This window comes from Salmo salar, chromosome ssa02, assembly GCF_905237065.1.
Source record: "Salmo salar chromosome ssa02, Ssal_v3.1, whole genome shotgun sequence".
Taxonomy (NCBI): domain Eukaryota; kingdom Metazoa; phylum Chordata; class Actinopteri; order Salmoniformes; family Salmonidae; genus Salmo; species Salmo salar.
In genome coordinates, this window is record NC_059443.1 from 5,439,694 (window position 1) to 5,453,278 (window position 13,585).

Consider the following 13,585-nt stretch of genomic DNA (forward strand, 5'->3'; position numbering starts at 1 on the left):
TCAACGTCTCCATCTGTTGTTTATGGTGTCTTCAACACCTCCATCTGTTGTTTATGGTGTCTTCAACGTCTCCATCTGTTGTTTATGGTGTCTTCAACACCTCCATCTGTTGTTTATGGTGTCTTCAACGTCTCCATCTGTTGTTTATGGTGTCTTCAACGCCTCCATCTGTTGTTTATGGTGTCTTCAACGTCTCCATCTGTTGTTTATGGTGTCTTCAACGTCTCCATCTGTTGTTTATGGTGTCTTCAACGTCTCCATCTGTTGTTTATGGTGTCTTCAACGTCTCCATCTGTTGTTTATGGTGTCTTCAACGTCTCCATCTGTTGTTTATGGTGTCTTCAACGTCTCCATCTGTTGTTTATGGTGTCTTCAACGTCTCCATCTGTTGTTTATGGTGTCTTCAACGTCTCCATCTGTTGTTTATGGTGTCTTCAACGTCTCCATCTGTTGTTTATGGTGTCTTCAACGTCTTCATCTGTTGTTTATGGTGTCTTCAACGTCTCCATCTGTTGTTTATGGTGTCTTCAACGTCTCCATCTGTTGTTTATGGTGTCTTCAACGTCTCCATCTGTTATTTATGGTGTCTTCAGCGTCTCCATCTGTTGTTTATGGTGTCTTCAGCGTCTCCATCTGTTGTTTATGGTGTCTTCAGCGTCTCCATCTGTTGTTTATGGTGTCTTCAACGTCTCCATCTGTTGTTTATGGTGTCTTCAGCGTCTCCATCTGTTGTTTATGGTGTCTTCAACGTCTTCATCTGTTGTTTATGGTGTCTTCAACGTCTCCATCTGTTGTTTATGGTGTCTTCAGCGTCTCCATCTGTTGTTTATGGTGTCTTCAACGTCTTCATCTGTTGTTTATGGTGTCTTCAACGTCTCCATCTGTTGTTTATGGTGTCTTCAACGTCTCCATCTGTTGTTTATGGTGTCTTCAACACCTCCATCTGTTGTTTATGGTGTCTTCAACGTCTCCATCTGTTGTTTATGGTGTCTTCAACACCTCCATCTGTTGTTTATGGTGTCTTCAACGTCTCCATCTGTTGTTTATGGTGTCTTCAACGTCTCCATCTGTTGTTTACGGTGTCTTCAACGTCTCCATCTGTTGTTTATGGTGTCTTCAACGCCTCCATCTGTTGTTTATGGTGTCTTCAACGTCTCCATCTGTTGTTTATGGTGTCTTCAACGTCTCCATCTGTTGTTTATGGTGTCTTCAACGTCTCCATCTGTTGTTTATGGTGTCTTCAACGTCTCCATCTGTTGTTTATGGTGTCTTCAACGTCTCCATCTGTTGTTTATGGTGTCTTCAACGTCTCCATCTGTTGTTTATGGTGTCTTCAACGTCTCCATCTGTTGTTTATGGTGTCTTCAACGTCTCCATCTGTTGTTTATGGTGTCTTCAGCGTCTCCATCTGTTGTTTATGGTGTCTTCAACGTCTTCATCTGTTGTTTATGGTGTCTTCAACGTCTCCATCTGTTGTTTATGGTGTCTTCAGCGTCTCCATCTGTTGTTTATGGTGTCTTCAACGTCTTCATCTGTTGTTTATGGTGTCTTCAACGTCTCCATCTGTTGTTTATGGTGTCTTCAACGTCTCCATCTGTTGTTTGTGGTGTCTTCAACACCTCCATCTGTTGTTTATGGTGTCTTCAACGTCTCCATCTGTTGTTTATGGTGTCTTCAACGTCTCCATCTGTTGTTTACGGTGTCTTCAACGTCTCCATCTGTTGTTTATGGTGTCTTCAACGCCTCCATCTGTTGTTTATGGTGTCTTCAACGTCTCCATCTGTTGTTTATGGTGTCTTCAACGTCTCCATCTGTTGTTTATGGTGTCTTCAACGTCTCCATCTGTTGTTTATGGTGTCTTCAACGTCTCCATCTGTTGTTTATGGTGTCTTCAACGTCTCCATCTGTTGTTTATGGTGTCTTCAACGTCTCCATCTGTTGTTTATGGTGTCTTCAACGTCTCCATCTGTTGTTTATGGTGTCTTCAACGTCTCCATCTGTTGTTTATGGTGTCTTCAACGTCTTCATCTGTTGTTTATGGTGTCTTCAGCGTCTCCATCTGTTGTTTATGGTGTCTTCAACGTCTCCATCTGTTGTTCATGGTGTCTTCAACGTCTCCATCTGTTGTTTATGGTGTCTTCAACGTCTCCATCTGTTGTTTATGGTGTCTTCAGCGTCTCCATCTGTTGTTTATGGTGTCTTCAGCGTCTCCATCTGTTGTTTATGGTGTCTTCAGCGTCTCCATCTGTTGTTTATGGTGTCTTCAGCGTCTCCATCTGTTGTTTATGGTGTCTTCAACGTCTCCATCTGTTGTTTATGGTGTCTTCAGCGTCTCCATCTGTTGTCTTCAACGTCTTCATCTGTTGTTTATGGTGTCTTCAACGTCTCCATCTGTTGTTTATGGTGTCTTCAGCGTCTCCATCTGTTGTTTATGGTGTCTTCAACGTCTCCATCTGTTGTTTATGGTGTCTTCAACGTCTCCATCTGTTGTTTATGGTGTCTTCAACGTCTCCATCTGTTGTTTATGGTGTCTTCAACACCTCCATCTGTTGTTTATGGTGTCTTCAACGTCTCCATCTGTTGTTTATGGTGTCTTCAACGCCTCCATCTGTTGTTTATGGTGTCTTCAACGTCTCCATCTGTTGTTTATGGTGTCTTCAACGCCTCCATCTGTTGTTTATGGTGTCTTCAACGTCTCCATCTGTTGTTTATGGTGTCTTCAACGTCTCCATCTGTTGTTTATGGTGTCTTCAACGTCTCCATCTGTTGTTTATGGTGTCTTCAACGTCTCCATCTGTTGTTTATGGTGTCTTCAACGTCTCCATCTGTTGTTTATGGTGTCTTCAACGTCTCCATCTGTTGTTTATGGTGTCTTCAACGTCTCCATCTGTTGTTTATGGTGTCTTCAACGTCTCCATCTGTTGTTTATGGTGTCTTCAACACCTCCATCTGTTGTTTGTGGCGTCTTCAACGTCTCCATCTGTTGTTTATGGCGTCTTCAACACCTCCATCTGTTGTTTGTGGCGTCTTCAACGTCTCCATCTGTTGTTTATGGCGTCTTCAACGCCTCCATCTGTTGTTTATGGCGTCTTCAACGTCTCCATCTGTTGTTTATGGTGTCTTCAACGTCTCCATCTGTTGTTTATGGCGTCTTCAACGTCTCCATCTGTTGTTTATGGTGTCTTCAACACCTCCATCTGTTGTTTATGGTGTCTTCAACGTCTCCATCTGTTGTTTATGGTGTCTTCAACGTCTCCATCTGTTGTTTTATGGTGTCTTCAACGTCTCCATCTGTTGTTTATGGTGTCTTCAACGTCTCCATCTGTTGTTTATGGTGTCTTCAACGTCTCCATCTGTTGTTTATGGTGTCTTCAACGTCTCCATCTGTTGTTTATGGTGTCTTCAACGTCTCCATCTGTTGTTTATGGTGTCTTCAACGTCTCCATCTGTTGTTTATGGTGTCTTCAACGTCTCCATCTGTTGTTTATGGTGTCTTCAACGTCTCCATCTGTTGTTTATGGTGTCTTCAACGTCTCCATCTGTTGTTTATGGTGTCTTCAACGTCTCCATCTGTTGTTTATGGTGTCTTCAACGTCTCCATCTGTTGTTTATGGTGTCTTCAACGTCTCCATCTGTTGTTTATGGTGTCTTCAACGTCTCCATCTGTTGTTTATGGTGTCTTCAACGTCTCCATCTGTTGTTTATGGTGTCTTCAACGTCTCCATCTGTTGTTTATGGTGTCTTCAACGTCTCCATCTGTTGTTTATGGTGTCTTCAACGTCTCCATCTGTTGTTTATGGTGTCTTCAACGTCTCCATCTGTTGTTTATGGTGTCTTCAGCGTCTCCATCTGTTGTTTATGGTGTCTTCAGCGTCTCCATCTGTTGTTTATGGTGTCTTCAGCGTCTCCATCTGTTGTTTATGGTGTCTTCAACGTCTCCATCTGTTGTTTATGGTGTCTTCAGCGTCTCCATCTGTTGTTTATGGTGTCTTCAACGTCTCCATCTGTTGTTTATGGTGTCTTCAACGTCTCCATCTGTTGTTTATGGTGTCTTCAGCGTCTCCATCTGTTGTTTATGGTGTCTTCAACGTCTCCATCTGTTGTTTATGGTGTCTTCAACGTCTCCATCTGTTGTTTATGGTGTCTTCAACGTCTCCATCTGTTGTTTATGGTGTCTTCAACGCCTCCATCTGTTGTTTATGGTGTCTTCAACGTCTCCATCTGTTGTTTATGGTGTCTTCAACGCCTCCATCTGTTGTTTATGGTGTCTTCAACGTCTCCATCTGTTGTTTATGGTGTCTTCAACGCCTCCATCTGTTGTTTATGGTGTCTTCAACGTCTCCATCTGTTGTTTATGGTGTCTTCAACGTCTCCATCTGTTGTTTATGGTGTCTTCAACGTCTCCATCTGTTGTTTATGGTGTCTTCAACGTCTCCATCTGTTGTTTATGGTGTCTTCAACGTCTCCATCTGTTGTTTATGGTGTCTTCAACGTCTCCATCTGTTGTTTATGGTGTCTTCAACGTCTCCATCTGTTGTTTATGGTGTCTTCAACGTCTCCATCTGTTGTTTATGGTGTCTTCAACGTCTCCATCTGTTGTTTATGGTGTCTTCAACGTCTCCATCTGTTGTTTATGGTGTCTTCAACGTCTCCATCTGTTGTTTATGGTGTCTTCAACGTCTCCATCTGTTGTTTATGGTGTCTTCAGCGTCTCCATCTGTTGTTTATGGTGTCTTCAGCGTCTCCATCTGTTGTTTATGGTGTCTTCAGCGTCTCCATCTGTTGTTTATGGTGTCTTCAGCGTCTCCATCTGTTGTTTATGGTGTCTTCAACGTCTCCATCTGTTGTTTATGGTGTCTTCAACGTCTCCATCTGTTGTTTATGGTGTCTTCAACGTCTCCATCTGTTGTTTATGGTGTCTTCAACGTCTCCATCTGTTGTTTATGGTGTCTTCAACGTCTCCATCTGTTGTTTATGGTGTCTTCAACGTCTCCATCTGTTGTTTATGGTGTCTTCAACGCCTCCATCTGTTGTTTATGGTGTCTTCAACGTCTCCATCTGTTGTTTATGGTGTCTTCAACGCCTCCATCTGTTGTTTATGGTGTCTTCAACGTCTCCATCTGTTGTTTATGGTGTCTTCAACGCCTCCATCTGTTGTTTATGGTGTCTTCAACGTCTCCATCTGTTGTTTATGGTGTCTTCAACACCTCCATCTGTTGTTTATGGTGTCTTCAACGTCTCCATCTGTTGTTTATGGTGTCTTCAACGTCTCCATCTGTTGTTTATGGTGTCTTCAACGTCTCCATCTGTTGTTTATGGTGTCTTCAACGTCTCCATCTGTTGTTTATGGTGTCTTCAACGTCTCCATCTGTTGTTTATGGTGTCTTCAACGTCTCCATCTGTTGTTTATGGTGTCTTCAACGTCTCCATCTGTTGTTTATGGTGTCTTCAACGTCTCCATCTGTTGTTTATGGTGTCTTCAACACCTCCATCTGTTGTTTATGGCGTCTTCAACGTCTCCATCTGTTGTTTATGGCGTCTTCAACACCTCCATCTGTTGTTTGTGGCGTCTTCAACGTCTCCATCTGTTGTTTATGGCGTCTTCAACACCTCCATCTGTTGTTTATGGCGTCTTCAACGTCTCCATCTGTTGTTTATGGCGTCTTCAACGTCTCCATCTGTTGTTTATGGCGTCTTCAACGTCTCCATCTGTTGTTTATGGCGTCTTCAACGTCTCCATCTGTTGTTTATGGTGTCTTCAACGTCTCCATCTGTTGTTTATGGCGTCTTCAACGTCTCCATCTGTTGTTTTATGGTGTCTTCAACGTCTCCATCTGTTGTTTATGGTGTCTTCAACGTCTCCATCTGTTGTTTATGGTGTCTTCAACGTCTCCATCTGTTGTTTATGGTGTCTTCAACGTCTCCATCTGTTGTTTATGGTGTCTTCAACGTCTCCATCTGTTGTTTATGGTGTCTTCAACGTCTCCATCTGTTGTTTATGGTGTCTTCAACGTCTCCATCTGTTGTTTATGGTGTCTTCAACGTCTCCATCTGTTGTTTATGGTGTCTTCAACGTCTCCATCTGTTGTTTATGGTGTCTTCAACACCTCCGTCTATAATGTCTCCTCTGCCTCCCGGAGCAGAGCGGAGGACCATAAAGAGAGATGAGCCAACTGTTGGTGTGATGATGGCCTGAGCCTGGTGACAGTTAATAAAGCTGAATCCAGCCACTTCAGCCCTGGGCTAAAAGACAAGCACCGTTTGGCTCTGGAGCACACCATAAATCACAGGCCTGAGGGACAGCAGAGAGAGCGAGAGAGAATGTGTGTGTGTGTGGCTGACAGAAAGACCAAGGCTTTCACTGTTTCCCACACATCAAAACAGCAACAGCCTGATCCCAGCTAGATATCTGTCTCTACACAGGAAGATCATTAGCCTGTGACCAGCTAGATATCTGTCTCTACACATGAGGATCATTAGCCTGTGACCAGCTAGATATCTGGCTCTACACAGGAAGATCATTAGCCTGTGACCAGCTAGATATCTGTCTCTACACATGAGGATCATTAGCCTGTGACCAGCTAGATATCTGTCTCTACACAGGAAGATCATTAGCCTGTGACTAGCTAGATATCTGTCTCTACACAGGAAGATCATTAGCCTGTGACCAGCTAGATATCTGTCTCTTTACATGAAGATCATTAGCCTGTGACCAGCTAGATATCTGTCTCTACACAGGAAGATCATTAGCCTGTGACCAGCTAGATATCTGTCTCTTTACATGAAGATCATTAGCCTGTGACCAGCTAGATATCTGTCTCTACACATGAAGATCATTAGCCTGTGACCAGCTAGATATCTGTCTCTTTACATGAAGATCATTAGCCTGTGACCAGCTAGATATCTGTCTCTACACAGGAAGATCATTAGCCTGTGACCAGCTAGATATCTGTCTCTACACTTGAAGATCATTAGCCTGTGACCAGCTAGATATCTGTCTCTTTACATGAAGATCATTAGCCTGTGACCAGCTAGATATCTGTCTCTTTACATGAAGATCATTAGCCTGTGACCAGCTAGATATCTGTCTCTACACATGAAGGTCATGAGCCTGTGACCAGCTAGATATCTGTCTCTACACTTGAGGATCATTAGCCTGTGACCAGCTAGATATCTGTCTCTACACAGGAAGATCATTAGCCTGTGACCAGCTAGATATATGTCTCTTTACATGGAGATCATTAGCCTGTGACCAGCTAGATATCTGTCTCTTTACATGAAGATCATTAGCCTGTGACCAGCTAGATATCTGTCTCTACACATGAAGATCATTAGCCTGTGACCAGCTAGATATCTGTCTCTTTACATGAAGATCATTAGCCTGTGACCAGCTAGATATCTGTCTCTACACATGAGGATCATTAGCCTGTGACCAGCTAGATATCTGGCTCTACACAGGAAGATCATTAGCCTGTGACCAGCTAGATATCTGTCTCTACACATGAAGATCATTAGCCTGTGACCAGCTAGATATCTGTCTCTACACAGGAAGATCATTAGCCTGTGACCAGCTAGATATCTGTCTCAACACATGAGGATCATTAGCCTGTGACCAGCTAGATATCTGTCTCTTTACATGAAGATCATTAGCCTGTGACCAGCTAGATATCTGTCTCTACACAGGAAGATCATTAGCCTGTGACCAGCTAGATATCTGTCTCTTTACATGAAGATCATTAGCCTGTGACCAGCTAGATATCTGTCTCTACACATGAGGATCATTAGCCTGTGACCAGCTAGATATCTGTCTCTACACATGAAGATCATTAGCCTGTGACCAGCTAGATATCTGTCTCTACACATGAGGATCATTAGCCTGTGACCAGCTAGATATCTGTCTCTGCACAGGAAGATCATTAGCCTGTGACCAGCTAGATATCTGTCTCTACACATGAAGGTCATTAGCCTGTGACCAGCTAGACATCTGTCTCTACACATGAAGGTCATTAGCCTGTGAGAAACTTCCAGCCTTGGATTTGTTTGGATTACAATATGAGATGTTTGTGGCTGTTTTATAAGGGTTATCAACGTCAGCATCTATTCTGTGGATGGATATGGTGGCAGCTGTTCGTGTTTCATATTATGTGCCTCAAAGCAGGTGGCTCTCCCATGTAGAAGTTCTCCCATATGGCATATTATGGTCTCCTTCGTGGTTCCTCTCTCATGTTTCCTAGGTTCTCTGTCCCATCTTCTTCTTGCTAAGTAAAACCTTATACTTCACTGTAATCTGGTCACATCCCACTAAAATGTTCAGACACTTGTCATAGCTGCCCTTTTCCACGGGTCTCAGGAGAGCTCTCGTCTGACTGGCTGTGTGAGTGTGTGTTTTGTCAGTGTGGTTGTCATGGCGATGAGAGGTAGAAGATCAGCTAGGGTCCACACTGAGCTCACTGAGCTCCACCTCTCTCCTCCAGTGTCCACTCTTGGCATATTATTCCTGGAATATACTCTACACCTGACACACACACACACACACACACACACACACACACACACACACACACACACACACACACACACACACACACACACACACACACACACACACACACACACACGCGGTTAAAGTAGTCGATGCATGACTCCATGTTTCACAAAAGAGCGAATGACCTCTCTCCTCAAATACTGTGGTCCAAGTTACATGCATGATATCAGAACCGTTAAATGACCATCATATTCATGAGAGCTTTCTGTCTCTGGTGTCTAATGTGTTAGCTCACATATGCATCCATTTGCTTTATGTGTTTGGCCAAGGAAAACAGACAGCACACGATCCAGCTGGTCATTAACCTCTAACAGTCACTGTGTTTCTACTACAGGGGACTTGGACAAGCTTTCCTAAACAGACTGTGAGTCAGAACAAAAGCACTTTGAAACTTAGTGGGAGAAAAATTACCATGCATACTCTTCCTTCCATTCCATTTCCAAAGAGGAGTGTGTTTATAATATATTATCTCTGTTACAGGGACCTGCTGGTACCAAAGGGTGTTTATAATATATTATCTCTGTTACAGGGCTCTGCTGGTACCAAAGGATGTTTATAATATATTATCTCTGTTACAGGGCCCTGCTGGTACCAAAGGATGTTTATAATATATTATCTCTGTTTACAGGGCCCTGCTGGTACCAAAGGATGTTTATAATATATTATCTCTGTTACAGGGCTCTGCTGGTACCAAAGGATGTTTATAATATATTATCTCTGTTACAGGGCCCTGCTGGTACCAAAGGATGTTTATAATATATTATCTCTGTTACAGGGCTCTGCTGGTACCAAAGGATGTTTATAATATATTATCTCTGTTACAGGGCCCTGCTGGTACCAAAGGATGTTTATAATATATTCTCTCTGTTACAAGGCTCTGCTGGTACCAAAGGATGTTTATAATATATTATCTCTGTTACAGGGCTCTGCTGGTACCAAAGGATGTTTATAATAAATTATCTCTGTTACAGGGCTCTGCTGGTACCAAAGGATGTTTATAATATATTATCTCTGTTACAGGGCTCTTCTGGTACCAAAGGATGTTTATAATATATTATCTCTGTTACAGGGCCCTGCTGGTACCAAAGGATGTTTATAATATATTATCTCTGTTGCAGGGCTCTTCTGGTACCAAAGGATGTTTATAATATATTATCTCTGTTACAGGGCCCTGCTGGTACCAAAGGATGTTTATAATATATTATCTCTGTTACAGGGCTCTGCTGGTACCAAAGGATGTTTATAATATATTATCTCTGTTACAGGGCCCTGCTGGTACCAAAGGATGTTTATAATATATTATCTCTGTTACAGGGCTCTTCTGGTACCAAAGGATGTTTATAATATATTATCTCTGTTACTGGGCTCTGCTGGTACCAAAGGATGTTTATAATATATTATCTCTGTTACAGGGCTCTGCTGGTACCAAAGGGTGTTTATAATATATTATCTCTGTTACAGGGCTCTTCTGGTACCAAAGGATGTTTATAATATATTATCTCTGTTACAGGGCTCTTCTGGTACCAAAGGATGTTTATAATATATTCTCTTTGTTACAGGGCTCTGCTGGTACCAAAGGATGTTTATAATATATTATCTCTGTTACAGGGCTCTGCTGGTACCAAAGGAGACAAGGGTGAACGGGTAAGTTCACTCTCAGACCAATGCTTCATTTCAGACACAGTTTATATTCAAGTGGAGTGTAGAAATACTTTCATAGCTTCAAACCTCAAATCAGGCATAATTGCAGTTTATCAGCTCTGGGATTAAGAGGCTCTCTAACAGCCCTGTGTCTCAGATGAAACATGCATCCCAAATGGCACCCTATTCCCTATATAGTGCACTACTTTTAATCAGAGCCCTATGGGTCTTGGTCATAAGTAGTGCACTATATAGGGACTAGGGTGCCGTTTGGGATGCAGATGTCTCTTCACAGCTCTCTGCCTTCCTCCATCAGTTTAAAGCTACACAGTGTGTTTTCTAGGAGTTCATGCAAGTCCCGCTAGAACAGTTAAATCAAACCCCAGCCATTCAGGTACACTGTGTTTATTCAAGCCTTTTAGGAGGATGTTGTGTTCATTTTAAATAGCCTTGGATCAAAACCTCTTTGCTTTGTAAGATTAAAGCTCTGTGTTATTTTCTGGTCAGTCTCTTGGATTGTTGGGAGACTTCAACACAAAAGGCCCCCAGCCTCAGAGTTAAAGGTGGAGTGGAGTTATTAAACTCCCACACACACACACAGACTAGTTCATTAAACATGCCCCATGGGAGTGTTCTCTCTCTCTCTCGCTGTGTGTGTGTGTGTGTGTGTGTGTGTGTGTGTGTGTGTGTGTGTGTGTGTGTGTGTGTGTGTGTGTGTGTGTGTGTGTGTGTGTGTGTGTGTGTGTGTGTGTGTGTGTGTGTGTCTCTCAATCCAGTGCTTTTTGTTTGTTTTGTAGGGAGTCCTGCAGTCTCAAGCTACCGTCAGGGCCTTAGCACGCCAAGTGTGTGAGCAACTGATTCAGAGTGAGTTTTCAGCCCAGCTTCTCTCTCTCTCTCTCTCTCTCTCTCTCTAGTTATTTTTGTCCATACATACTGTTCTCTACAACAGTCCCTCATCCTACTCACCCCCAAACCTCTCCATCCCCTCCCCTCTTCCTCCCTCAGGTCACCTGTCTCGCTACAGCTCCATCCTGAACCAGATCCCCAGCCAGTCAGTGTCTGTGAGGACGGTACCAGGACCTCCAGGAGAGCCCGGTCGCAGGGGTCTGCCAGGGCCACAGGGAGAGGGGGGCCCCACAGGCAGACCAGGGTTCCCTGGGACCAACGGACAGGATGGACGACCGGGGGAGAGAGGTACAGTACGGTGTTTATACATCATTATAAACCGCAGAGAGAGGTACAGTACAGTGTTTATACATCATTATTAACTGGGTGGATCGATCCCTGAATGCTGATTGGCTGACGGCCGTGATATATCAGACCGTATACCATGGGTATGACAAAACATTTATTTTTACTGCGCTAACTACGTTGGTAACCAGTTTATAATAGCAATAAGGCACCTCGGGGGTTTGTGATATATGGCCAATATACCATGGCTAAGGGCTGTGTCCAGGCACTCCGCGTTGTGTTGTGCTAAGAACAGCCTTTAGCTGTGGTATATTGGCCATATACTACACCTCCTCGTTCCTTATTGCTTCAATAGGCTCTGTTGGATGGCCATAACAAACCAGTATATTATCTGTTCTATATCCACACCTTAAACTTCAGCTTCCCATTCATACTGTAGCCACGCTAACGTGTAGCACAAACCAATGACTTTCTAGTATCTGATCATTTGAATCAGAATTCAATTACTTTCTAGTATGTTATATGTTTTATATTGACTCCTTGGCCTGAACCCCCGTGTGGCTCAGTTGGTAGAGGATGGCACTTTCTACGCCAGCGTTGTGAGTTTGATTCCCATGGGGGACCAGTACAAAAAAAGTGGTCTGTCACTCACACTGTTGATGGAAGGAACAAGTCCTGGGTTGGATTTATCCTCCCCTTATCCTCCCCTCCTGCCCAGACCAACAGAGCCAGAAACATCCTCATAGCTAGAGATATGACTGACCGGTCTGAAACATTATCATAGCTAGAGATATGACTGACCGGTCTGAAACATTATCATAGCTAGAGATATGACTGACCGGTCTGAAACATTATCATAGCTAGAGATATGACTGACCGGTCTGAAACATTATCATAGCTAGAGATATGACTGACCGGTCTGAAACATCCTCATAGCTAGAGATATGACTGACCAGTCTGAAACATCCTCATAGCTAGAGATATGACTGACCAGTCTGAAACATCCTCATAGCTAGAGATATGACTGACCGGTCTGAAACATCCTCATAGCTAGAGATATGACTGACCAGTCTGAAACATCCTCATAGCTAGAGATATGACTGACCGGTCTGAAACATCCTCATAGCTAGAGATATGACTGACCGGTCTGAAACATCCTCATAGCTAGAGATATGACTGACCGGTCTGAAACATCCTCATAGCTAGAGATATGACTGACCGGTCTGAAACATCCTCATAGCTAGAGATATGACTGACCGGTCTGAAACATCCTCATAGCTAGAGATATGACTGACCGGTCTGAAACATTATCATAGCTAGAGATATGACTGACCAGTCTGAAACATCCTCATAGCTAGAGATATGACTGACCAGTCTGAAACATCCTCATAGCTAGAGATATGACTGACCAGTCTGAAACATTATCATAGCTAGAGATATGACTGACCAGTCTGAAACATCCTCATAGCTAGAGATATGACTGACCGGTCTGAAACATCCTCATAGCTAGAGATATGACTGACTGGTCTGAAACATCCTCATAGCTAGAGATATGACTGACCGGTCTGAAACATCCTCATAGCTAGAGATATGACTGACCGGTCTGAAACATCCTCATAGCTAGAGATATGACTGACCGGTCTGAAACATCCTCATAGCTAGAGATATGACTGACCGGTCTGAAACATCCTCATAGCTAGAGATATGACTGACCAGTCTGAAACATCCTCATAGCTAGAGATATGACTGACCGGTCTGAAACATCCTCATAGCTAGAGATATTGATTGATTGGTTGAATTGATTAGATCATTGAAAGTAGTAGGCTCCAGCAACATTACATACAGATAAAACTGACCGGTCTGAAACATTCAAATGTATGAAACATAGTTACAGATGGTAGTGGTAGAAAGCTTTATCATTCCCCAGGGGGAAATAGTTTTTTCAGAAGAATCATGTCCATAAAAACAACAGACATATCACAAGGAACAAACAGGAATATGACAGAACATTATACAGAAACAGGAATATGACAGAACATTACACACAAACAGGAATATGACAGAACATTACACACAAACAGGAATATGACAGAACATTATACACAAACAGGAATATGACAGAACATTACACACAAACAGGAATATGACAGAACATTATACAGAAACAGGAATATGACAGAACATTACACACAAACAGGAATATGACAG

At 42.9% G+C, this 13,585-nt stretch overlaps 1 pseudogene; it reads left to right on the plus strand.

Annotated features, from left to right (window-relative positions):
• The window catches only part of LOC106573090 (collagen alpha-1(XIV) chain-like), a 263,151-nt pseudogene that overhangs the window by 224,430 nt on the left and 25,136 nt on the right, over nucleotides 1-13,585 (plus strand).